Source organism: Papio anubis, chromosome 15, assembly GCF_008728515.1.
Source record: "Papio anubis isolate 15944 chromosome 15, Panubis1.0, whole genome shotgun sequence".
NCBI lineage: Eukaryota > Metazoa > Chordata > Mammalia > Primates > Cercopithecidae > Papio > Papio anubis.
This window is the reverse complement of record NC_044990.1, coordinates 16656948-16684064: the sequence shown is the minus strand read 5'-3', so window position 1 is coordinate 16684064 and position 27117 is coordinate 16656948. Positions and strand designations below refer to the sequence as shown.

Genomic DNA, 27117 nt, shown 5'->3' with positions numbered 1-27117 from the left:
TTCTGGGACTTTCATAACTGTGTGTAGCTGTTCAGGTTAAAACCCCATTTTGCTTCCTGGACCTAACCAGTAGACTGTGAGCTGCATCAGTCAGTAAGAATTAACAAGTTTGCATGCCTCATTTGCATAAGCAGACCAGAGTGGGAACCTGAATGGGGATGCCAGTTATACCTGATGTAAATGACAAGTTGATGGGTGTTGACGAGTTGATGGTTGCACCACACCAACATGGCACAAGTATACATATGTAACAAACCTGCACGTTATGCACATGTACCCTAGAACTCAAAGTATAATAATAATAAAAAAATAAATAAATAAATAAAAAATAAAAAAAAAAAGAAAAAAGAGCTATCTCTGTTGTCTCCAAACACACCTTTGCTTTGTAAGCAAGGCAGCATCTCCCCTGTTTGCAAACCGCTCACTGGAATCGTCTCCTTTCTTTTTTTAAAAAGAAAATTCTTTTCAGTGGATTTGTTAACAAGTGGTTTAAAAGTTCTATCTGTGGCTAATGGAGCTAATAACATGATTAAAAAAGAACAAGTTCAGCAGCATACAAAAGCTTTTAAATGACCCATATTACAAGACAAGTATTAGAGTATTTTAGATATGAAAGAGAGCTTAGAGGCAATCTCCAAGTAATCCATTCAAGTAAGAGATTCTGTATGCAATATCAGGCAAAGTTATCCATTTGCCAAACTAAAGTAATGTCTTTTATCCAGTTTACACACATCTTTTTCTTAAATGTAGTAATGTATGAACAAGTAATTAAAATTAAATTTGTATTTATAATGTTCACATTAAATATGGCTTCAAATTTATTATTATTCACCATAAGACAAAATTCAAATATAGTAGAAGATGTATCTAAATTGCACTTACATCTTTTGTTTGGAATTACTCTGCTGCAAGGCAAGTAGTTAGTAGTTATAAATAATAAATATTTTTGTAAGTCACCAGAATAAGCTTTGTTTCTATACTGCCAAGCGGATGTTAGTGATTTTTATCTTGTTTTCTTCATGTTTCTATGTTTCATATGTTTTCATATGTTCATGGTACATTATCAAGGATAATAGGAAACATCTCCCTGGTTAAAAACAAAACAAAATATGTCTTAGAAACAGCCAGAAGGTGGGTTCGGTACACTAGTTAGACACACTCGCAAATATGTAAATAGAATTGCCTGATAAAATTATATTGAAAATAAGACCAAATGTTGAACATGACAATTAACTGACATTAATAATTCATATTTGATCCTATGACGCAGTAAATCTTGAATAGTGCCAAGCACATACTAAAGCCAAAACTTATTAGATAACTAAATAACTAAATATCTATTCTTAATGTTATTTTTGCACTTTTGCTTTTGAAAGTTGAGGAAAGTTTGATTTGGAACTCTGAGGAAGAAAAAGAAGGTACCTTTAAATAAGAACATAATTAAAGAAGAATGCTTCTAAATCAAACTTAGCAAATTTGCATAGTGAGCCAAGTAAACCTGCAGATGGAGTATTTTAGGCATACCTTATTATGCGCAAAACTAGCAATTCCAAATTCCATAAGTCTATGCTATTGTCATAAATTATTTATAATCCATTATTACAATCTCAAAATCACTTTCCATGACAGATTCTCAAATCCTGTAATTCCCACTTCTTGGAATCACTCAAACAGAAAAAACAAAACACAGAAAGCAAGTGTGAGAGTGTGTGTGTGTGTGTGTGTGTGTGTGTGTATACAATTGAAGTAAACTAAGTATCCATCAGAGGAGAAATTTTTTCAGTAATTTATGTTAAATTTATAGTAGAGTAAAACACATATTAAAAATAGCTATGTAATGTAACACATGTTACCTGACAAATTGTCTGTGATGCATTCAGGGGAAACACAGTATTTCAATTAATCCAATAAAAATGATTGAATAAAAAGAATGTGTCTGTATCTGTGTATGTGCATATGTGAGTACACACATGCACATGTGTGTGACAGAAGAGACAAAGGAGAGAAAATAAATATTATATTTGAAAAGCAGTATAAAATATTAGTGTCCCAAAATTTTGTTGAAAAATCAGTCTTATTTTTTGGTTCCAAAATAGTCATATGTAGAATGTCCGATGATTTAATTTGGAAGAGTATTAAAAATAATATTTTGTAATATTTTCCCCTTTTAAGTTCTAAGATGCTCTGCTAAGTATTCAGCAAAACAGGTTTAAACAATGTAATCTGTACTCCTCTAGTTGCACAGAATTTGAAATTCACAATGCTCCAGAGCTGATTAATTACATATAAATTGTATTTTTCTTTGTGTGTAACTCAACAGATAATTAGACTTAATTGTCTTGTGAATGAATAGGATTTGCATGTCAGAGAATAGAAGTTGCTATTATATAAAATTAAGAGTTTAAAAAGGTTGCAAAATAATTTTAAAACAATATTTGACTTATAAAGAGTCCTAATGTGCCAGAAAATTTTGTCCACATTTAATAATAATACACAGCTGCTCTTTATTTTGATTTCTTTCAAATGCTCTTTTGCTGGAAAAAGAGAAATCTACATAATGTAAATGCATTCACTTAACTTCTCTCTCCCACCCCTCTGCCCAGAAATAGCTTTGTGTATTGACTGTATATAATCAATTTTATCAATATTTTGTCTTCTAATTTTTTAGTTTACTAAAATTATCTATGTCCTTTAGGCTATTCATGCTTCTAATATCTTCTAATATTTTCTAGATCTGTAGACAGGCTTTCTTTAGATGTTTTAAGATTTTGTGACACTTTACAGTCAATTTCAGATACGTTGGGTCTCTTCCATTCATGCAATATTACGGATTAATTTTTCTGCTTCAGAGCAGTACTGTGAACTAACCGCTATTTATCCTTGAAGTGCTCACCTTCAGCTCACCTTTAACTTTAGCTGCTAATTTGGTAGTGGGTGATGAGGGTGAAGTAGAAGGGAAAGTAATTATTTTCACCTGTAAAAAAAAAGGTAAACACCTAATATACTTTGGACCTTGAAGTAAACTGTTAAACCTGATTTGGAAAGAGGAAGCAACTTCATTATACAATTAATATTTTCCCTCAAATTGCCAGTTATTATAGCAAATGCATCTTTCCCATTGAAGCTTTTCACATGCAAGATTGAACAGGGTAATAACTGTCCTATTATCCCATTGTCTTTATAAAATATATGCAGCCTGCTACCTAGGAAACTTGAGTGTAGGAGGAGCTGTTCTGAGAGACTGCACATGGCTCCAGTTGCCAAGGAAACTCATGCCTTTTTTCCCTGTAAATGCACACAGCAGCTTCCTTATTAGGATTGGGTTAACATTCTTCTTAAAGGAAAAGCTAAGTGGAGAAGGTATGCATACAATGTGAATTGTAAACTCTATATAAGCTGTGGTGAATTGTTTTTCGCAAGTAAGCTTCAATGATAAAAGTAAAGTTCTGTGTATTATCACTTATTGTTTTATCTGACATAATTGAAAATATTAGAAAATGAAAAAACTTGATGTTAAATGAAAAATAGGCAATTTGCTTATAAAGAAAAAATAGATTTTTAAATAAATGACATATACTGACAATGTATGGCATGTATCCAAATGTAAATGAGATTTTAATTTGCACTTTTAGAATGACTCTGCATAAAAAAACTTTTCCTAAAATACTTTCATATCTAGCTATTATAATTAATTACCTAAATTAATCCTCTTTCTTTAGCTCACTCTGTTATTATTGTGCTAAAAATCACCTATTTCTCCTCACTCACCACCACCGCTCTGCAGAAATGCTTCGATAACTCCCAGTCTTTCACTAGATAAGAACTGTGTCCAGGGTACTGGCTCCTCATCTCACTTGGGTTTATGCTAAAGATGTAAAATTTGGTATAGATGTCCAAGCCTTAATCCTTCAAGGTGCAGACCTTTTAGCCAATGCTGTAGCCATTACAATGGGGAAAAGCAGTGATTATTGAACAGAACTGTGGAAGTCCCAAAGTAACAAAAGATGGTGTGACTGTTGAAACATCTATTGACTTAAAGGATAAATATAAAAATATTGGGGTTAAACTTGTTCAAGATGTTGCCAATAACACAGGTGAAGAGGCTGGGGATGATACTATCACTGTACTGTTCTGGCATGCTCTATTGCCAAGGAAGGCTTCAAGAAGATTAGTAAAAGTGCTAACCTATTGGAAATGGGGAGAGGTGTGATGTTAGCTGTTTATGCTCTAATTGCTGAACTTGAACAGCAGTCTAAACCTTTGACCACCTGTGAAGAAAATGCTCAGATTGCTACAATTTCTACAAATGGAGACAGACCGTAGAAAGGTTGCCATCACTGTAAAGGATGGAAAAAACACTGAATGATGAATTAGACATTATTGAAGGCATGAAGTTTGATTGAGGATATAGTTCTCCATACTTTATGAATATACCAGAAGGCTAGAAATGGGAATTCCAGGATGCCTATGTTCTAATGAGTGAATAGAAAATTTCTAATGTCCAGTCCGTTGTACCTGCTCTTGAAGTTGCCAATGCACACCACAAAACTTTGGTCATAATTGTTGAAGATATTGATGGAGATGTTCTAAGTACATTCGTCTTGAATAGGCTAAAAGTTGGTCTTCACATTATAGCAGTCAAAGCTCCAGGGTTTGATGAACAATTGAAAGAACCAGCTTAAAGATATGGTTATTGCTACTGGTGGTGCAGTGTTTGGAGAAGAAGGCTTGACCCTAAATCTTGAAGATGTGCAGCCTCGTGACTTAGGTAAAGTTTGACAGGTCATTGTAACTAAAGATTATGCTATGCTCTTAAAAGGAAAAGGTGACAGGGAGAAAATTGAAAAAACATATTCAAGAAATCATGGAGCAGTTAGATGTAACAATTAGTGAATATGAAAAGGAAAAACTGATAGAATGGCTGGGAAACTTTTCAGATGGAGTAGCCGTGCTGAAGTTTGGTGGGACAAGTGATGTCAAATGAATGAAAAGAAAGACAGAGTTACAGATCCCTTAATGCTACAACAGCTGCTGTTGAAGAAGGCATTATTCTGGGAAGGGGCTGTGCCCTGCCTCAATACATTCCAGCCTAGTACTCATTGACTCCAGTTAGTGAAGATAAAAACATTGGTATAGAAATTAAAAGAATATTCGAAATTGCTGCAATGTCAATTGCTAAAAATGCAGGTATTGAAGGACCTTTTATAGTCGAGAAAATTATGCAAAGTTCTACAGAAGTTGGTTATGATGCTATGGTCAGAGATTTTGTGAATACGGTGGGAAAAGGAATCACTGACCCAACAAAGTTTGTGAAAACTGCTTTATTGAATGCTTTTGGGTGGCCTCTCTGTTAACTACAGCAGAAATTTTAGTCACAAAAATTCCTAAAGAAGAGAAGTACCCTGGAATGGGTGCAATGTGTAGAATGAGCGGTGGTATGAGAGGTGGCATGTTCTAATTCCTAGAATAGTGCTTTACCTATATTAATGAACTGTGACAGGAAGCTTAAGGCAGTTTTCCTCACCAATAGCTTCAGAGAAATGAGTTGGAGAAAATGACTGAAGAAAAGGCTGGCTGATATTTAAGAAATCACTATAACCATTAGTTACTGGTTTTAGTTGACAAAATACATAATGGCTTACTGCAATCATTGTCCAAACCTACAGATAATTTATTTTGTATTTTTGAATAAAAGACCTTTGTACATTCCTAATATTGGCGCAAAGTCATGTACCAATATACTGCTTTCAACTTAGATCCCTGAGGCATTACTGCTATTTTGTTAAAATTGTAGTGTTTGCCATCACCAGATGAGAAGTTAAGCAGCCTTTCTGTGGAGAATGAGAATAATTGTGTACAGAGTAGAGAAATATCCAATTATGTGGCAACTTTTGTATAATAAAAACTATTTTAAAGTTAAAAAAATCACCTATTTCATATTCAAACAGTCTATTTTAGTGCTTCTGAAATTAAAATTCTCTAAAGTATAAAATCTCAAATTATATCTTCTAAATATTACCCCAGTATGATCTGTTACCACTTGTAGTTATTTATTAAGTCCATCATTTATCAACTATGTAAAACAACTTTAGGTAAAATCTAATAATTTTTTTCAAAAGAGCCTTAAAAAATCATGTACCATGGAAAGAAAAAGGAAGTGAGAATATTTCCAGGCAAGATGGCTATTTCTTAGAAATTTGAGCTGTATCTTCTATGTTAATAACAATATTAAAATTCATATGGAACAAAAAAGACTCCCAGTAGCCAAAGCAATCTTGAGCAAAAAGAAGAAGCTAGAGGCATCACACTACCCGACTGCAAAGTATACTACAAAACTATAATAACTAAATCAGGCTGGCGCTGCCATAAAAACAGACTCATAGACCAATGAAATAGAATAGAGCCCAGAAATAAATCCACATATTTACAGCCAACTGATTTTTTTAAATAAATATGCCAAGGACACACATTGGGGAAAATATTGTCTCTTCAATAAATAGTGCTGTGAAACTGGATATCTATAGGCAGAAGAATGAAACCAGAACCTAATTGCTCACCTTATATAAAAATCAACTCCAAATGAATTAAATACTTAAATATAAGAACCAAAACTATAAGATTACTAGAAAAAGACACAGGGGAAGTGCTTCATGACAAAAATTTTGGTAAAAACTTTTTGGATGAGACCTCAAAAGCATAAGCAACACAAGCAAAAATAGACAAATGTGATTATATAAAACTAAAAAGCTTCTGCAGAGCAAAGAAAAATATTCTAAGAGTGAAGAGACAATCTACAGAATGGGAGAAAATATTTGCAAATGAATCATCCAAATAGGAGTTAATATATACAATATATAAGGAACTGAAACAACCTAATACCAAAAAAATAAAAGTAATTTTATTTAAATATGGGTAAAAGGCCTGAATAGACATTTCTCCAAAAAAGACATACAAATAGCTAGTGGGCATATGACAAAAAGCTCAACATCACTAATCATCAGGGAGAGGCAAATCAAAACCACAATGCAATATTACCTTACTTCAATTTAGAATGGCTATTATCAAAAAGACAAAAAATAAAATGCTTATGAGGATATGGAGAAAAGAAGACTCATATATAATGTTTGTGGAAATGTAAATGTAATAAAGCCATTATGGAAAAAAGCATAGAAGTTTCTCAAAAAAATAAAAATAGAACTGCCATATGATCCAGCAATTCCACTACAGAGTATATAGCCAAAGGAATTGAAATCAATATGTCAAAAATATATCTGTACTCTTATGTTTATTGCAGCACTATTCCTAATAACACTATGTAGGGAAAAGCAACCCTCAAAGTAGATGGGCACCATCACAGAAACTGAGGAAAGGCATCTATGTTGAACTATCTGCTAGAACTAGGATACACTCTTTCTCTCTTGTCCTTGAACAACAACTCGAAGTTTCCTGGCCTTCGGACTTCAGGACTTACACACACCAGCTTATTCTCAGGCCTTTGGCCTCAAACTGAGGGTTAACCATCAGCTTTTCTGGTTCTGAGGCCTTCAGACTTGGACTGATCCACACTACTCAGGAGGTTGAGGCAGGAGAATCGCTTGAACCTGGGAGGCGGAGATTGCAGTGAGCCAAGATCGTGCCACTGCACTCCAGCCTGGGTGACAGAATGAGACTCCATCCCAATAAAATAAAATTAAATTAAATTAAAATAAAATAGCTTAATAACTAATCAGTAAAATCCAAATTGCAACATGGTAATTTTTATTTTTTGTCACATTAGCAATAGTTTAAAAATTGATCATTGTCAATGCTTATTGGGAAAATGTACTCTCTACTATAAATGGGATTAAAATTGGTATAATTGATTGGAAATAAAATTTGATGGTATTTATTACAATTAAAAATGTGTGTATGCTTTGAGGAATTTGCTTTCAGTTTCTCGATATTTGAACGGGCTTCCTCACTGTGGGGAACCCAGAGTCTCAACTCCCGCAGAGAAGTACCAGTGAAGCAGCTGTCCCTTCTTAAAATTCAAGAACAGTATGATTGAGACTTAGCCAGTTTGAAACTCCTACCCAGGAATTTGAACGCTGAGAGAACTGACACAACATGTAAGGATGGTGAGAGGTCATTTGTGGTGGCAGTAATGGGATAAAAAGTCCAGTGCTATCGCCATGATTGTTCATTGTCATTTAGCCCTAATGTTCATAACATTTTATGTTCAGCATGATAATGAAAAGCATATCATTTAAGTCTCGAAAGATGCACACACTTGTGATGGGACATCAGCTGTTCCTTGCCTTTTCTAATTTTCTGACTTTTCTGTGCTTGGTTCTTTAAAATTCCTGATAATGCTCTGAAGCACACAGTAACCTTCTGATAAAGCATTTTTCCAGTGAAGTTAGCTAAATTGGTGTCTGTTATTGGTAAAAAGATTTATGAATAGGGCAATGCACCTTCCTGTGGACCAGAAATCTTACATCTACTAATCTAGTATATCAAGAAACTTCAGCAAGTGTGCAAAAACCTAAGTACTAGGAAATTCAATACTGTATTGCTTATAATCAAGATAATATGAGACAGTCTCCATAGGGTAACTGCAAGACATAATAGATGACAGCATCTTTATACAATGAAATGTTATACAAATATTAGAGGTACATTCATTTATGTATATATATAATTTGTGATATTAAAAAGTTGCAAATGAGAGTGCACATGACCTAATTTTATTTTTAAAAGACAGAAAAAATCTACACATATGTTGACATGTGTATGACTGTTTAGAAAAAAGTGATGTATATGGATATTTAAGAAAAAGGCATAGGAAGATATCACTGATGTACTCATTTATTAAAAGTGACTATTTTCTTCACCTATATATGAAAAAATAGCAGTGCTTTTAAAAATGAGAATGTGATTTTACGTTTAGGAAAAACAAGAATGAGCAATCAATACTAGTGTTTTTCATTCTGCACCGATTAGGCCAATATGTTTCTGTTCTAAGTAAAATATTCTAAGAAGGCTGTAGCTAAATTAAAGCACAAGACAACTAGATGTTGAAGGGTGTAGAACCATGCCATATAAAAAAAGAGGCAACGTAATCATAACCATTTAATTGAAAACATGAAAGCATATAAAATTCTATGGGTATTTTTCCTCCAAATATTTGAAACTGACATTATGTACATGACATAATACACATTTGTTGTAGTAACCACTTTGATGTACCACACAGACCATACTTCAAGAATGAAAGATGTATTCCCCCAGCTGCTGAGAGAGCTGCAGGCAAACAGTCTTTAGCCGTCAGCAATTTGAAAATTGTCTCAATGGAGAAAACCACCTACCCCAAGATAAACTTCTTTCTCAAACAGCCCACACTTACTAACCAACTAATCATCACTGGTGCAGAGGTAAGCTCTGTCTATTTTATGGAGATGTTCCTAACAAGAATCTAGGACAATCATCATTCCACAATTTTCACTACAATTGTTTATGATATACAAATGCGATCCCCAACCCTTTTGGCACCAGGGACCAGTTTCATGGAATACAATTTTCCATGGACCCAGGGGATGGGTGACTGATTTTGGGATGACTCAAGCATATTACATTTGTTGGGCACTTTATTTCTATTATTACTATATTATAATATATAATGAGATAATTATACAATTCACCATAATGTCGAATCAATGGAAGCCCTGAGCTCGTTTTTCTGCAACTAGATGGTCCTATCTGGGGATGATGGGAGACAGTGACACATTGTCAAGCATTAGATTCTCATAAGCGTAAATCCCTCACATGCAGAGTTCACAGTAACATTCACACTCCTCTGAGAATGTAATACCACCACAGATCTGACAAGAGGCGGAGCTCAGGCAGTAATGTGAACAATGCAGAGCTGTCACATACAGACAGAGCTCTGCTTGCTCACTCACCTGCTGCTCATCTCCTAATGTGCGACCCAGTTTCCAACAGGTCATGGACCATGTATATTAGATAGTGAAAATTGGGGATGCCAGATATGTACCATCTGAAACTATATTACTAGGAATATCTTCATTTTAGTTACTGAAATATGTGTCCTACTTGCTTTTATGCTGCTCATACACCTAATTATCTAAACATAGATACCCCCAAAGTATTTATGGAATAGACTAAAAGAAACTAAGAAAAGTTTAGAAAAAAAAAAAAACAATTTTATAACAAAAAAGAAACACAATGAGTGTTGAAGAAAATTAGTTTTCTCCAGTTATAAATTTTCACAAAATCAAAAAGAATGGACTTACATGAGTAGTCGACACACAGGTGTTTATGTTGTTACTTGTAGCAAAACATTTTTTTCTAAAAGTCTGTGTCTACTCTTTGAGAGGTTAGTTTAAATTGTTGATAGTTTTTTGAAGGTTTCTTTTCATTTCTCATAGCTCATGCACAGATATCTTTTTTTCACTTTACTGTTGTTAAACTTTTATTCACTTACTAAGAAGTATGGAATAGTAATTCTAACGAGCCCCCAAACTGAATTTCCAAGTACGGAATGGAAGACACCTCGTTTAACAACGTAAACAACCCTTTTGTAAATTAGTAATAGTCTCCTACTCTGGGAGATACAATTCTAAAATGTACCATTCCCCACCCCACAAGGTCCCCACTGCTTGACACAAATACCCTGTGTAATCATCTACTCTTGAATGTGAGTGACGCCGTGTGTGTGATGAGACATTACTCCAGGGATGAAGTTACTACTCATCTGACTTGGAGGTAGTCATAATGGAGACCTAATCTTATCTAACTTAGATCTTCTGATACCCTTCAAGTTGTTGGCAGAATTTTCTTCCTGCTATTTATGGGATTAATGGTAACTGATCATGATGGGTCTCTCTCAGCTTCTGGAGTGTCTGAGATTCTCTGTTACATAGCACTATCCACAACATGGCAGCTTTCATTTTTTTAATACCAGAAGGAAAGCATTCTTCTGGTACTTCACCTTTTTGTAAAGGGCTCTTTCTCTCTTCCTTCCTTCCTTCCTTCCTTCCTTCCCTCCCTTCCTTCTTTCCTTCCTTCCTTCCCTCCCTCCCTTCCCCTTCCTTCCTTCTTTCCTTCCCTCCCTCGCTTCCCCTTCCTTCCTTCCTTCCTTCCTTCCCTCCCTTCCTCTTCTTTCTTTCCTTCCTTCCTTTCCTTCCTTCCTTCCTTCCTTCCCTCCCTCCCTCCCTCCTTCCTTCCATCCTCCCTCCCTTCCTGCCTTCCTTCTTCCCTTCCTTCCATCCCACTCTCTCTATCTCTTTTTTCTATTTCTTTTGGCTAAGCACATTTGGCACATTATACAGCATATGAGCTCATCAAATTTTCTTCAATTATATATGCTATATATTTCTAGGTAATTTATTTTAAACTTTAAAAAAATTTTAAATTATTTTAGACTTGCACAAAGTTGCAAAAATAGTCCAATGAGCCCCAAATTACCATTCATCCAGTTTCTTTCAATGACACATGGTCTCTTACATGCCAGATATTATCAAGTAATTTTTTAATTTTATGTTTATAAAGTTTATGATAGGTAAATAAATAGGTAGGTAGATAGATATGAACATGACACAAAATGCTGCATAATTCTAAAAAAATTTTCAATGTTACCCCTTTATAAACATGACATTCTCCCCAACCTAAAGCCCTGACAACCTCTGGCCTATTCCCTATTACTGTCAATTGAACATTTTGGAATGCTATATAAATAGAATCTTACTGATATGGTTTGGCTCTGTGTACCCACCCAAATCTCATGTAGAATTATCATCCCCACATGTTGGGGAAGAGAGCTGATGGGAGATGATTGGATAATGGGGGCAGTTTCTAATGGTTTAGCACCATCCCCCCCGACCCGTGTTATCTCATGATAGAGTTCTCGCGAGATATGATTGTTTAAAAGTGTGTAGCCCCTCCCCATTTGCTCTTGATCTCTCCTGCAGCCTTGTGAAAAAGGGTGCTTGCTTCCTCTTTGCCGTCTGCCATGATTGTAAGCTTCCTGAGACTTCCCTAGACATGCAGAACTGTAAGTCAATTAACTCTCTTTCCTTTATAAATTACACAGTTTCAGGTAGTTCTTTATAGAAAGTGGAAATGGACTAACATTATAGTATTTAACTTTTAAGGTTAGGGGGTTTTTTTTATATTGCCATTTAAAAAAATTTAGTCATTCTAATAACTGTGTAGTCTTATCCTATTATGGCTTTAATTTGCATTTCCTTAATGCCTAAGAATGTTGAATATGTTTTTATGTAGTTATTGCCATCTGTATACCTTCTTTAGTAAGGTGTTCTATTTTCTAGAAGATTATTTATTTTCTTATTTTGAGTTCTACAGCTTATATAATATTGATCAATTCCTCAGCATACACAAACTAAACTCACCCAAGATGAAATAAGCAATATAAATACAGCTACAACTATTGAATTCATGGTCAAATATAATTCATGACCAAATAAATTGAGTTCCTGGTTTAGAACCTTCTGAAAAAACTGTCTTTAGATCTAGATGATTTCATGTGTGAATCCTGCCAGAAATAATATTTGTTCTACACAATCTCTTCCAAAAAACAGAAGAGGAGAAAACACTTTCCAATTCATTTATGGGACCAGTTCACCTTGATATCAAAACCAAAGTCAGTACCAAAATAAGCACAAGACCTTCATAAACATCTATGAGAAACAGGCCATCGATGAGAATCAGACACCAAATCTATCTGTGCCTTGATCTTGGACTTCTCAGCTTCCAGAAATTTAAGAAATGCATTTGGTTTTATATAAATGATCCAGTCTTATTTTATTATAGTAGCAGAAATGGAATAAGACAATAATTACATTTTAAATTTGTCACACTTTCATGGGTTTTGTCATATTTTTTATCTTTTTACTCATTAGCACCATAGTTTAAGTCTTAGAAAATATTAATAACAGCAGCTTTAGGAATTTTATTTTTCTTGTGCTAATTCTAATACTTGAGTGATCTAAGGTTTGATTACAGTAGTCCTCCCTTATTAGCAGAGGATAGGTTCTAAGACCTCCAGTGGATAACTGAAACCATGGATACTATCAAACCATATATACACTCTGGTTTTTTCTAAATATGCATACCTATAAACAAGTTAAATTTATAAATTAGGAAACAGAAGTTAACAAAAATAACTAAGAATAAAATAGAATGATTATAAACATATATTGTAATCAAAGTTATATGAATATGGTCCCTCTCTTTTCTCTCAAAATATCTTATTGTACTGTAACTGAAACTGCAGAAATCAAAACTGTGGATAAAGGAGGACTACTCTACTATATGCTGCTTTCTTTCAACCATGGATTACATGTTCAATTTTTTTTGCCCATTTAATAATTGTGTATTATAAGTGGAACATTGTGTGTGATAATTGTAGGAAGTCTAGTTAATGTAAAATTCCTTTAAAGAGTGCTAATTTTTCTTTTAACTGATAAATTGCTGGTGATTATTAAGTGCAGTCAGACATTGCAGTGGTTTGAATGTGTCCCTCAAAAGGTAGGTGTTGGAAACTGAATTTGTAATGCAAAAATTTTGGGAGATGGAGTCTAATAAAGTTGATTCATCCATGAGGGCTCTGCCCTCAAGAATGGATTAATGCCATTACTGAGAGAGTGGGATTTTTATTAAGTTAGTGCAAAAGTAATTGTGGTTTTTTTCCATTACTTTCAATTTGACTTTCTCACCCTCTCTTTTTCTTCTTCCCATATGATGACACAGCAAGAAGGCCCTTGACAGATATCAGCTCCTTGATTTTAGACTTTCTGGCCTTCGGCACCATGAGCCAATAGATTTCTGCTCATTATAAAATATCCAGTTTGTGGTATTCTATCATAGTAGCACAGAGTATACTGGGACAGATATGAATTTATTTGTTGTTAGGGCATATTTATTTTGCTTTTCAATTTAGTCCAATGGCTTGGCCCTTACTCTTGGATGTGGTTTTTACTAAAACATATAGTCTTTCTGGGGTCTCAATTAAAGTCCAATATGCTGAATAATTTCTTTTATTTATTATACTTTAAGTTCTAGGGTACATGTGCACAACGTGCAGGTTTGTTACATATGTATACATGTGCCATGTTGGTGTGCTGCACCCATTAACTCGTCATTTACATTAGGTTTATCTCCTAATGCTATCCTTCTCCCCTACCCCCTTCCCAATTTCTTTTCACTCTGAAGGAACTGTAATTCCAGTATCCCTCACCCTGCTGTCCTTTCACTGTTCATCTCTCTGTCCCACAGCAACAATTCTCTGTCAGGAACCACAGAGCTTTGCTCTTTGCCTTTTCGAGCCTATCCATTGACAAAGGACTGAGTAACTTCCATGCAGACTTTTAGGTGGCCTTCCCCTCAATAGTTTCCCTTTCTCACACACTTTGTCTTATAAATCCCTGTGACCTCCATAGCCTGCAAATATGGACTTTGTTGCCACAGTTAAGTGAGACTTTTACTCAGGGTGGCTCCATCTTGCTGCTCTACTCCCTGCAGTAAATCACTCTTAGGAAGAAAACTAGGACAACTGTAGGGCAGTATGGGAGCCAACCTTTATGTTTTTCTTTTCGTCAAGGATAATGGTCCTAAACTGCCTCTTTTTCAGTGTCAAAATAATGACACAGTACTTCATCAAATTTTATACACGTTTTTCTTTGGAGGCCAAGTCCTATGCCAGTTATTATTTCCAAGCAGAAATATATTTTTCTTGTTTTCAAGGTAAGAACATTTAAATTAGGAAAGGCTAAGTTATTTGCTTATTGTGACAAAGTTAGTGATAAACAAAAATAAATTTTAACCTAGGTCTTCAGATTTAATAACTATGGTATTACTACTACATTAGAGGTGTTTCAAAAATAAATAGCACTAGAGAAATATTAATTGGTGTAGGTTCCCTAGCTCAAAGTTGTACTAACTTTTCATTTCATGGTATAATAAACTTGCAGATACTGTGTAGGAAATGACTTATGGGTAATAGCTGTTTATTTATTCCTAAACATTAGACACAGAATATAACAACAACGATTACTACTAGTATTATTATTCATAAAAGGAAGGCCATAAAATCACATAAATGGTATAAACAAACATATTATTTCATAACAAAAATTCCATCAAATAAATAAATTTTGTTTTATAAAAGACTAATGTCAATGTATTTTATCTCCATTGCCCTTAGTAGAGTCAACTTCAATATGGACCAAAGCCTGTCTGAAGACAGATATTTGGAAATGACTGATAGTATTTAAACAAACATTATTATAGCATTTCTTTGTGTGTCTGGTAGGATTCTCAGTGCTTACAGTTATTAATGAATGTAAACATTATAACTACATTAAGAATCAGGTCCTGTCATATTCCCCATTTACAGATTACTAATCTGATGCATGAAAAACATGAAATAATTTGCCCAAGGTCACACAACTAATAAGTGGCAGATCAAGGACTGACACCCAGAGAATTGGGATCTTAAACTTTGCTCCTTTTCTCTGATTATTCCTTTTGAAAATAGGAATCTGAGTTAAAAGTAGATATAGGCTATGAATAATGTTTCAGAAGTTATTTTTCTAATTTAATCTTTGAATGGATATGCATTTTCCTACAATGTGTTGTTGTAGTAAAAGATAAATATTTTATTATAATTTTTCAATTCTTGAAATTGTATCTCAGGTAAAATAAGAATGCACTATGTAGAATGGGAAAATGGCATTTTTTTTCTAGTTCTGCATTTCTAGTCATAAATGAAGGTTAACATTTGAGAGCAGATGGGAGAGTACATCATTAAAAAAGATAATGTTCCCTTCAAATGAACAGAATTTAGAAGGTTAAATTTTCAGTTCAGTTTAGTCCTAAAAATGTAACCCTTTAAAAAAATTTAATCTGTATAAATTCTTGGTGCAAAGAAGTGTTTAAAATAGCTCCCTGAACGAAGTCATGCATCCAAAAGAATGATGATGTAGTCTCAAATGCAAATAGAAAGTATTGATTTAGGATAGCAGCTTCTGTGTAAGCAGGGAAGAAATAAATGTTATTCTTCCAATTTTTATTTCTTGAGAAAATTAAAATGTATTTTCTAATTAAAATGTGTTCATTAATAAGCATTCAATAATTTAGAGAACAGTGAAAGAAAAATTAAGCATATGTTCCCCTTTATCATTGAAAATTATGAGTATTAAAATTAGGAGAAAAGAATAATTTATAGAAAGATATACCAGACTATCTAGGTTTTTTGCCTTATTAATATTTCTCATCCTTTAGGAAGAAGACATTTAGGTAATCTAAATGAGCTTAAATGGATTGAAATGACTAATTTACTCAGCTCTTGGTGGAAAACTTTTATTTGCTTGAAATCTAAATCAGAAGGAACCAAAAATGATGAGATTTTGCTGTACATTATTTTTCGTAAAAAACAAAACAAAAAGTTTGCAGATATCAGAATTTTTTTTTTTTCTCTATGCTAACTATAGGAAAACTGGCAAAATAAAATCAGTAAACAAATGGCTATTCTCCAGATATATTTAATAGCAGAAAACTATCAGAATGGCTCTAATCCAAATTCCAATGCAGGAAAATGCTATGGAATTTTTGTTTCTAAATAAAACCTGTATTAGAATGGCTCTGTGCAACTTTTTTGATTTACGAATTTTCACCTTTTATATCTAGCCCTTCAGAACTCAGCCTACTATATTTTCTGGGTTCCCTGCTTTTACCGATCAGTTATTAAATATCACACCCTATATGTTTTTTTGTTTGTTTGGAGATGGGGTTTTGTTCTTGTCACCTAAGCTGGAATGCAATGGCGTGATCTCCGCTCACTGCAATCTTCATCTCCCACGTTCAAGCTATTCTCCTGCCTCAGCCTCCCAAGTAGCTGGGATTACAGGCATGTACCACCACACCTAGCTCATTTTTGTATTTTTAGTAGACACGAAGTTTCACCATGTTGGTCATGCTGGTCTCGAACTTCTGACCTCAGGTGATCCACCCACCTCCACCTCCCAAAATGCTGGAATTACAGGCATGAGCCACCGCGCCCAGCCACATCCTATATCTTTGAATTGCAATGTTTAACGTTGCATTCAACACAATTATTTATATGATCCTGACTTTATTTCTTAAGCTGTTTTTATTTTTAATTCCAGTTTCTGCTTTTCTGCATTCTTTTGCATTATTAGAACATCTTAGTATTCTACTTAAATTTATTAGCTTTTTGTCTCTTTCTTTTTATATTATTTTTGATGTTTACTTCAGAGTTTATAATTTATATATATTTAACTTCCTCCAATCTGTTTAGATCGTAATTCTCCTATATGTAATATGTTACTTATTTGTTCTGGCCGCTATCAAGATATTGATGCTGATTATGATATATCTGGCCTCTGTTTTCTCTAAGTTTATCATATTTGGGGTATGCTGAGCTTCTTGAATCTGAAAATTTGAGTATTAACTATCCTGAGAAGATTTTGGTCATTATTTCCTCAAACATCTCTAACAACTGTGAACAAAATACAAAATTCATAAAACAACTCCCTAAATACTCTGGAAAGTTCATTATACCAGAGATATCATAGAAAAGCCAAAGATTGAAGAATGAACAATATAGGACTGAATATCCTTTATTTCCTTCAACTTTTATCTCCCACCTTTGACCATAGGTGACCTCCACGTAGAAATGCTCATCAGGTTCTTTCCTTTTCCTTTTTCCTTCCCTTTTCTTGCATTCCCTTCCCTTCCCTTCTCCCCTCCCCTCCCCTTCCCTTCTCTTTCCTTCCCTTTCTCCCTTCCTTTCCTTTCTCCTTTTCTTTCCTTTCTTTCTTTCCTTTCTCTTTTCCTTTCTCCTCTCCTCTCCTCTTCTTTTTTCTTTTCTTTGCTTTTCTCTTATTTTCTTCCTTTCCTTTCCTTTTTCTGGAGACAGGATCTTCCTGTGTTTCCCAGGCTGAAGTGCAGTGGCTATTGAGAGGCACAATCATAGCACACAGCAGCCTCAAACTCCTGGCCTCAAGCAATCCTCCTGCCTCAGCCTCCCAAGTAGCTGGGGCTACAGACACACACCATCATGCCTGATTGCTCTTCAATTTTTATTGTGTTTACTTGATTAATTCTTCCAGTTTCTTTTTCTCTGTTGAAAAATTCTGTATTTTCACACACTGAAATAGAGTTTACTTTTATCTAATGACATGAGGATATAATGGTTGCTTTAAAGTTTAAATGATTTTAAACTTTAATGATTACAGCACTTGGATAATTTTAGCTTTGGAAGTTCTTGATTGTCTTTCCCCTTGGCAACCAGTCATATCTTCCTAGCTGTTTTTATATTAACTAATTTTGGATTGTATTCTGGATATTTTGGACATTATATTGTAAGACTCTGCATCCCATTACTATACTTTGGAAGAGGTTGTGCTTGTTGCTATTGTTGTTCCAGTAGACAATCAATCCATTCATATTCAGAAGACAAATTCCATCTTGTCTTCTGTGGACAGCAGCTCTAATCCGAATTCAGTTTTCAAACTTTTGGTGTTACTTCAGTTCTGTTCCACACATACACAGCACAGGGGTCAGCTTAGGTCTTGTGTTAGTTCATACACAGAATTGGGAGATCCTCTTCTCCAGCTTTTCCCTTTACAAGAATTTCCCTACACTTTCTCTTTCTGGCTGTGGAAAGGAATATCAGGGCCACCAGTGGGGAAACATGTCAAGAGAAAGAGCAAAGTTAAAAAAATGATGAACATTCCCTCCCCCTTGAGACCTTATGTCTTGCTTTCCTGATTCTTCAGGACAAAAATACATTTTTTGCTCTCAGGGTTTTGGCTTTTTTGTCACCACACCACTGCATGGAGAAAGTAAAAATAAATGCATATAAGAAAATATAAACAAAGTTTTCTTTCACTCATATTCACAAGGCTGCATTTTCTTGGTCTTATGGCCAAAAAGATAGTATTTCTATTGTAGGATTTATGTTCTGAACATGATGAGCATTTCTACATGGAGGTCACCTATGGTCAAAGATGGGAGATAAAAGTAGAAGGAAATAAAGGACATTCACTCCTATATTGCTCATTCTTCAATCTTTGGCTTTCCTATGATATCCCTGGTATTATGGACTTTCCAGAGTGTTTAGGGAGTTGTTTTATGAATTTTGTGTTTTCTTCACAGTTTTTAGAGATGAGGAAATATGTTTTAGTGTACTGATTCCATCTTAATAGTTACTATAAGTGCATCATTCGTTTTAAATCTGTTTAACCACTCACTGAAGTGAAAATTTACTTTAGTAAACATGTTTCTGAAAGTCAACCAATCAGAGACGGCATCATATCTTTTAAGTCAGCCAATCAGCAGTCAACTAACTCTGGAAAACACTGTTTGCTCAAGCTATACTGGAATCTGAAGCAAAAGAAAATATATATGCAGATGTATACTCTGTGTGTATATGTATATATATAGTATATGGATACATATAAACATATATATGTTTTTACATACATTTTTAAAGTACTTTTCTAAAATATTAAAATTTCAGGATTTTAGGTTTTATTTTCAGTTCAGAAGATACATGTGCAGGTTTGCTATGTGGGAAAATTGCGTGTCGCTGAGTGTTAATATACAAATGATCTCATTAACCAGGCAGACAGCATGGTACCAGATAGGTAATTTTTCAAACTTTGACCCTCTCCCACCTTTCCCCCTCTAGTAGCCCCCAGTGTCTGTTGTTCCCGTCTTTATGTCCTTGTATTCAATGCTTAGCTCCTAATTATAAGTGAGAACAGAATATGCAGAATTTGTCTGTTCCTGCATTAAATTGCTTAGAATAATGGCCTCTAGCTTTATCTGTGTTATTGCAAAGAGTATGATTTTGTTAAGTTTCATGATTGTTTAGTATTCCATGATGTATATGTAGCATATTTTCTTTATCTGATCCACTGTTAATGGGCATCTAGACCTTTGCTATCGTGAATAGTGCCATGATTAAATATAAGAGTACATGCATCTTTTTGGTAGAACAATTTATTTTCCTTTGGTTATATACATAGTAATGAGATTGCTGGGCTCTATGGTAGTTCTGTTTTAAGTTCTTTGAGAAATCTCAAATGTTGTAATGCTGTCTATGGCTATACTTTTTTTTGACAATTATTATAATCTGAGAATGTGTCCTCCATCCATATCATTATTCTATATGTTAACTAACATGTCTTCCAAATATTTTATACTATATTTGTGTTGGAATTGCTACAGTTTTGTTTTCAACTCATTTTTTAAAAAATTTCCCTTTATAAAATAATATTCTTATTATTTTTTCCATATGAGAAAAAACAAGCCCCAAACATAGGGATGGAATATAGGTGAATAACAGAATTCAACTTACTTTTAGGTTGTTGAAATTATAATATAAATTTTATAGGAAAAAAATAGACAATGCTGCTATATTTAGGGGAGCTGAGAGAAAATGAAGAATCAGCTAGTGTGGAATGTTAAGCAATTCGGGGGAGAAACTGAGGCCTATAAATATTTGAGTACTCTCAACAATGGCTTACAATATTTTTACAATGTCACCATTCAACTATTCCTCAGAATATTACAATCACTTCCTTACTCCTTAAAGATGGTGAATGGTGAGGGTAATTACCAATAGGCAATTATCCTTAAGTGAACATTTCCAAGTGTATAATTAGTTGAGAGGGCAATTTCCATTCCATTTGGGTTCATTTAGATAGCTGATTTTTACTGGAAGGAAAGATTTATTTTTTTCAAAGCAACTATTTAACAGCAGGCATGCCAGTCATTTTTTATACATGTAGCTTGCAGTCCTAAATGCAAGCTCTAAAAGCTCTAAAAAGAAGTATTCTTACATTGGCAGCAAGTTCACAGCAAGAAAATTCACATTAAAGGCAAGTAAACATTGTGAAGTACAAGTTAGACATTTATTAAAGGTACATTCTGGAATTCTGAGTGAATACTTCCAATTTTCATAAAGGAATATACTGGTTTAATATAAGAAGCCATATCAAAACGTATATGCTTAAACTGTAGGATATGTCTTTCCTCATAAGAATTAAATGACTCATAAGTAAAATGTATACCCTCTTCCTTTTAAAAGTACATAGTGCAATGAGGAAGAGTGAAATAAATTGGCTTATTTAACACAGTGTATTATACTGACGATTTCAGTGGTTAAGAAATGTATGAAGGTACTAGTAACAAAAATCAGAAATAATATTAAATTTTATTTTTCTCTCAATTAAATCTAAATGTTCAAAGGCAAATAGTCTAGGGCTGATATGACCAAACTGGCTTTTTGTGGTTTTTGCTTATCTTGAGAAAATGGCTAATTTTGAACTCACCTTGTAGTTCAAGATGGCATTTGAAACCCCAGCCATTTATATTGAAGCAAGAGAATGAAGAGAGAGAAGATAGAAAGAGAACTTTCTTTTAAAATGAATTTCTCCAGGATTCACATTCAACAATTTCTTCTTACATCTCATTGACTAGATATATTCTTATAACAACACCGGTCTACAAAAAGGCTGGAAGTCTAGGCTTTGAGCTGGAAATATTTCTTTCCAAATAAATTGCTGTTCCATTGCTTGAAAAAAAAAATGAGTATGGATATCAAGTTAGCAAAATTATAATGAGAATAACAACCAGCAGTCTCTGCCACAATAAGAATGAGGTGAGTGCAAAATCCTTCAATTATTCACTCATTCATCATCACTCTGTCTTTTTAAAAGTACTTATTAACTGTCAATTACATACTAAGGACTATGCTAGAATGGAAACACAAAGACAAATACCACCAAAAACTGTATAACATATTTATCGGGATAAACGAACACACAGATAACTACAATAAAATGCAGAATCATGTCTGTGATATAGATTAGGACAGGTTGCTGGGTTCATTTGTTCACTAATTTCATCATCTCAAAATATCTATTAATTGCTAGGAAGGTCAGGGCAGTGTAACCATGTAACTATAAAACAATCAAACTTTTGTTTGAGAAATTTTGTTGAGAAATCTAAGGAGATTCTATTTAGTTTAGAGTAAACTCAAGGAATCTATTATTAGTTATAAGGAAGAGATATTGCTGTTCTCCTGATGCTCTTTCTCATAATTAAAATCCACTTATGTGACTCTAATAGCTTTCAAGATTTGTGTTCCAAAGAATCACATTCAGAGACTCTCTTATTACCATAAGAAATAGACATGTATTTTGTTTTTCCTAAACTCTGATATAGTCTTCTTTTCAGGCCAGTCATAAGCTTGCCTTGTTTAATGGACTCATTCAAATATACTAGTTACATCTACTTAGTTTTATGCATTTTTTATTTAAATATTTTTATAGATGCTATCAATTTTCTTTAAATAAGTAATGCTTTCATTTAATTTGCTTACTAAGATTATTTTTTAACAAGATTAAATTAACAAAACACTTTTGTCAACATTTCTAAAAAATTTCTTCACATATCGATTTTAACAATTCTAGGGCCTAATTTGATTTAAAATAATTATTTAACATGCGTGTTTAATTTCAGTGTTTAATCTACATGTAAAGTGTTGAATTCACAGGAAACAGAACATATTCTTTGGTGTCAAAGATCATATAATCTAGTATTTAAGGATTCAAGGATTCAAACAGATAATTTTTAAAAGTAAAAATTTATCAAAGCTTTGAATGTTGTGTTACGGAGCTAAAAAATGGAAGGATACCATCTGCTAAAAATGAATAGGCAAAACAAAATATAACAAAAATACAAGTAAAAATCGGAGAAGGCTTCAAAACAGAGGTGAAGTTTAAGTTTGATGTATAAATACCATAATGGTGAATGTGTAACACTAGGCATTTGCCAAAACCCATAAAACTTAAAAGCACAAAGAATGGATCTTAATATAAGTCAATTCAAAAAATCATTTGGGAGATCAGGGATGCCAAGGTGAAATCCAGAATGTGATTAAACAAACTAACTGTATTGCAAATGTATGAAACCACCTCACTGGTCATGGTGGAAAAAGGTGCTGACTTAAGTCACTTTGGAAGTGAGTGAAGTCTAAGACTAAAGGCAAAAGAAATGGAATATAAGCACTGTACTCTAGTTGTTTCTCATGGAGATAAGTGTTAACTCTTCTGCAAATGCTGTTTGTGTCTACAGGACTTTAAAAATTAAGTAAATGGCTGGTTAATGGTGGGAGGCAGGTTTCTCACTGTTGGAGTGAGATGTTACAGATAAGCAAGGAAAGAAAGGAGGGTAGAATAATCCATCTGGTAATGGATTAGGGTTGGCTAATTCATTTAATATAGATACAGATATTACATATAGAAATATTAATAAATGTGTATACTGAATTAATATATGTGATAAATAGAATAATGACCTCCCAAAGACATACAACTCCTAATCCTCAGAACCTGTGAATATATTACATTACATAGTAAGGGGAGATGTAAGTTGCAGATGGAATTAAGATTGCTAATCAGTTGTCCATAAAATAGGATTATTCTGGATTATTGGGGGATGCCATCACAGGAGTCCTTTGAGTAAAAGAAAAGACAGGAGAGTCAGTGTCAGAATGATGTAATGTTAGAAAGACTGACCTGCCATTGCCGGTTGTGAAGATGTAAGGGGGCCACAAGCCAAGGAATGAAGGCAGCCTCTAGAAACTAGAAAAGGCAAGAAAAAAGAAAGGAAAAAAGGAAAAAAAGAAGGAAGGAAGGAAAGAAGGGAGGGAGGGAGGAAGGGTGGATGGAAGGACGGAAGGAGGGAAGGAAGGAAGGAAGGAAAGAAGGAAGGAAGGAAGGAAGGAAGGAAGGAAGGAAGGAAGGAAGGAAGGAAGGAAGGAAGGAAGGGAGGGAAGGAAGAAGGGAGGGAAAAGAGCAAGAAAATGAGTTGCCCTACAGAGCCTCTAAAATGGAATGCACCCCTGGTGACATCCTGATTTCAGCCCATGGAGGCTCATTTTGAACTTTTAACATCTAAAACAATAAGTCTCTGTTGTTTACAGCCACTAAGCTTATGGCAAATTGTTACAGCAGAAATAGAAGATTAATTTGGTATACATACATATTTCCTTGTTGTAATAGCTAAAATGGTCTGGAAGCAGTCACAACCCACTAGCAATGAGCATATCTAGTGCCCATATTTGGTTTCTAATACTGTTCTTCCATTAAAGGACACAGGGCTCTTTGAAGGAATGCTTGATTCTAGGACAGGTCAGAAAACATACAAAATGACCGCAAAGCATTTTAGAGCACCAGAAAGTAAAGAAGCATTCTAACAAAACAAAAAGACTCCACAACGATGGGGTTTGACAAAAAGACACAAGAGCCAACTGAAAGAGTTTCCAGGCCGGGCGCGGAATCCCAGCACTTTGGGAGGCCGAGACGGGCGGATCACGAGGTCAGGAGATCGAGACCATCCTGGCTAACACGGTGAAACCCCGTCTCTACTAAAAAAAATACAAAAAACTAGCTGGGCGAGGTGGCTGGCGCCTGTAGTCCCAGCTACTCGGGAGGCTGAGGCAGGAGAATGGCGTAAACCCGCAGAGGCGATTTCTGCAGTGAGCCGAGATCGCCACTGCAGACCCAGCCTGGGCGGCAGGAGCCAGACTGTCTCAAAAAAAAAAAAAAAAAAAAAAAAAGAGTTTCCAGTGGCCAAGTGGAACAATATGAACAACAAAATCACAATAATCATGTATTGAATTATAACATAAAATATAAAATAAATATCTATAAGTTCATACTGATAAATAAATGATTGTATAAACATATAAATGGGGGAAAGGAGACAAATGTTCTGGGCATAAGAATTCCAAATAATTTCTATAGAAACTCCGTCCTCCAGGCAGTAGAGCATTCTCCTCACTCCTTAAGTGTGGGATGTATATAGTGACTTTCTGCCTAGTACAGTATGGAAGGGGTGGGTGTGTGTGCAGTAACTTTACAGGGAAGAAACATAACATCAGCCAGGTGATCAAGGTTTACATCATCAGTGATAAGTCATTTTCATAGCATATACCTTGATATGATGCAATGGGAACGCACTTTACTTATGTGGGCTTGCTCCACTTAACTCATAATCTCAGTCTAATCATGAGAAAAATATTTGAAAAATCCCCACTAAGGGAGGTACTACAAAATACCTAACCAATGCACAGCAGAATCATCAAGGTCATAAAAAACAAGCAAACACTGCAGAAACAAAGAAGACATGATGACTTAATATAATGCTGTACCCTCAATGGGATCTGGAACTGAAAAAGGACATTAGATAAAAACTGAAGAAATATGAATAAAGTATAAACTTTAACTCGTAATAATGTATCAAAATCAGTTCACTAATTATTACAAATGTACCATACTAATGTAATGTTTTAACAATATGGAAAACTGGATGTGGGGTATGTAGAAACATTGTATTATCTTTGTAATTGTCTATAATCTAAAATTATTCTAAAACAAGGATACCTAATGCATGTGGGGCTTGAAACCTGGATGATGGGTTGATGGGTGTAGCAAACCATCACAGCACATGTATACCTATGTAACAAACCTGCAAGTTCTGCACATGTGCCCCAGAACTTAAAGAAAAAGAAAAAGAAGTGCAATTAGTAAACCTGGAAATAAAACAGAAAACAAACATACATTTTAGGCAAAGGATACACTATTCACAATGTGGTAAGGACATGTATTTAGTTAACACAGAAAATGTTTGTATGAATTAAGTATAGATAGACTGCTTAAAGTTTTGTTTGAGGAGATAAGGCCAGAAAGAAATAGGTGTGGCTTGATTTTGAAAAGACTTAGATAAGGGAAAATCAGCTTTAATTGTAGATAACCAACTTGGGCTGTTAAAAAAGATGTCATATAATGAAACTTACACTTGAGAAAAAGGTATGCTTATGGTAATGTGAAGGATGAGCCTAAAAGAAAAAAAAATGGATAATGAGAGAAGGGAAACAGGACAACTGTTTATCAATATCAGGGGACTATTTCCATTACAGCCTAGGAAAGACATACAGCTCAAGCCAATCAAGCAGTATAAGGTGAGAGACCTATAGGGACACAGGTACTGCAAAGGTAAAGGATAGGCATTTTAAAGTCTCATCATTATCCAGCCAAATCCAGCTGTGTTTGAAAATATTAGAGCTGGGGTTCCCAGTTTGGGACATGCATCAGGATCATCTGGCGAACTTGTTCACAGTTGAATTCCAGGTTCTATTCAAACAAAACAGCTTGTGGAATAATGGAGGTAGGGCAAAGGAAATATGAAGATTTTTTAACATATGCTTTAGATAATTCAGAATAAAAAATTAAATATACAAATATTCCAGCTCGAGAACTATGTCATTATCTGTTTGCTTCTAACTCAAATAAAAAAAAAATGGCCAAAAAAAGAAAAAAGAAAAATTTGGGTAACGGCATACTACCTGATTTAAACTCATGTTTAGCACTTGTTCATTTTTTAACATTTTCTTTTCATTAAAATAGGAAATGTAATGTAATTATTACTCTAATATTTCACTCTAGAAAAATTAGTCAAATTCTTCAACACACAAGTTATTTTATGTTGGTTGTAGTAAAATGATAATATACATAATGTGTATTTTTATATATAGTATGTCACATTTCATAGCAGGAAAATGGAATGAAGTGGTTACATTCATATTGACTCATAAGCCCCAAATTAAAATCTTTTGTTTAAAACAATGGATGTGTTTGCATTTTAAATGTAAGTACATCTGAAGTGGTTTTTAAAAGCTAATGTTCTGAGATAGCTCATTTGTACTTTGTTAATGTAAAACACTAATGACATCTGAAATTCTGAATGCATTAAAATGTGGTTGACTATTTCCCTATGCACATATTTCAGCTCTGAAATTTAATTGAAGCTCAATAATGTACGATATTTGTCTTTTTTCAGTTATTCGATTATGCAGAACTAATGTGAAGACAGATCAAAGTTGTGTATTTGAACATGACTTCTCGTATTTGAAAGTAGAATTATATTGTGTTTATGATAGGAAAGGCTTTCTAAATTGAATAACATTTAGAAAAAAAGCAAGATTTGTATTATTTAAAA

The 27117-nt window shown here is 34.2% G+C and overlaps 1 long non-coding RNA gene and 1 pseudogene across 1 annotated transcript in view; one reads left to right on the top strand and one right to left on the bottom strand.

The window, feature by feature from the left end:
* The window catches only part of LOC116270562, a 93697-nt gene that overhangs the window by 34259 nt on the left and 32321 nt on the right, over positions 1-27117 (bottom strand). The gene's annotated exons all lie outside the window — the stretch shown is intronic.
* Positions 3787-5458, top strand: LOC101011985 (annotated as a pseudogene).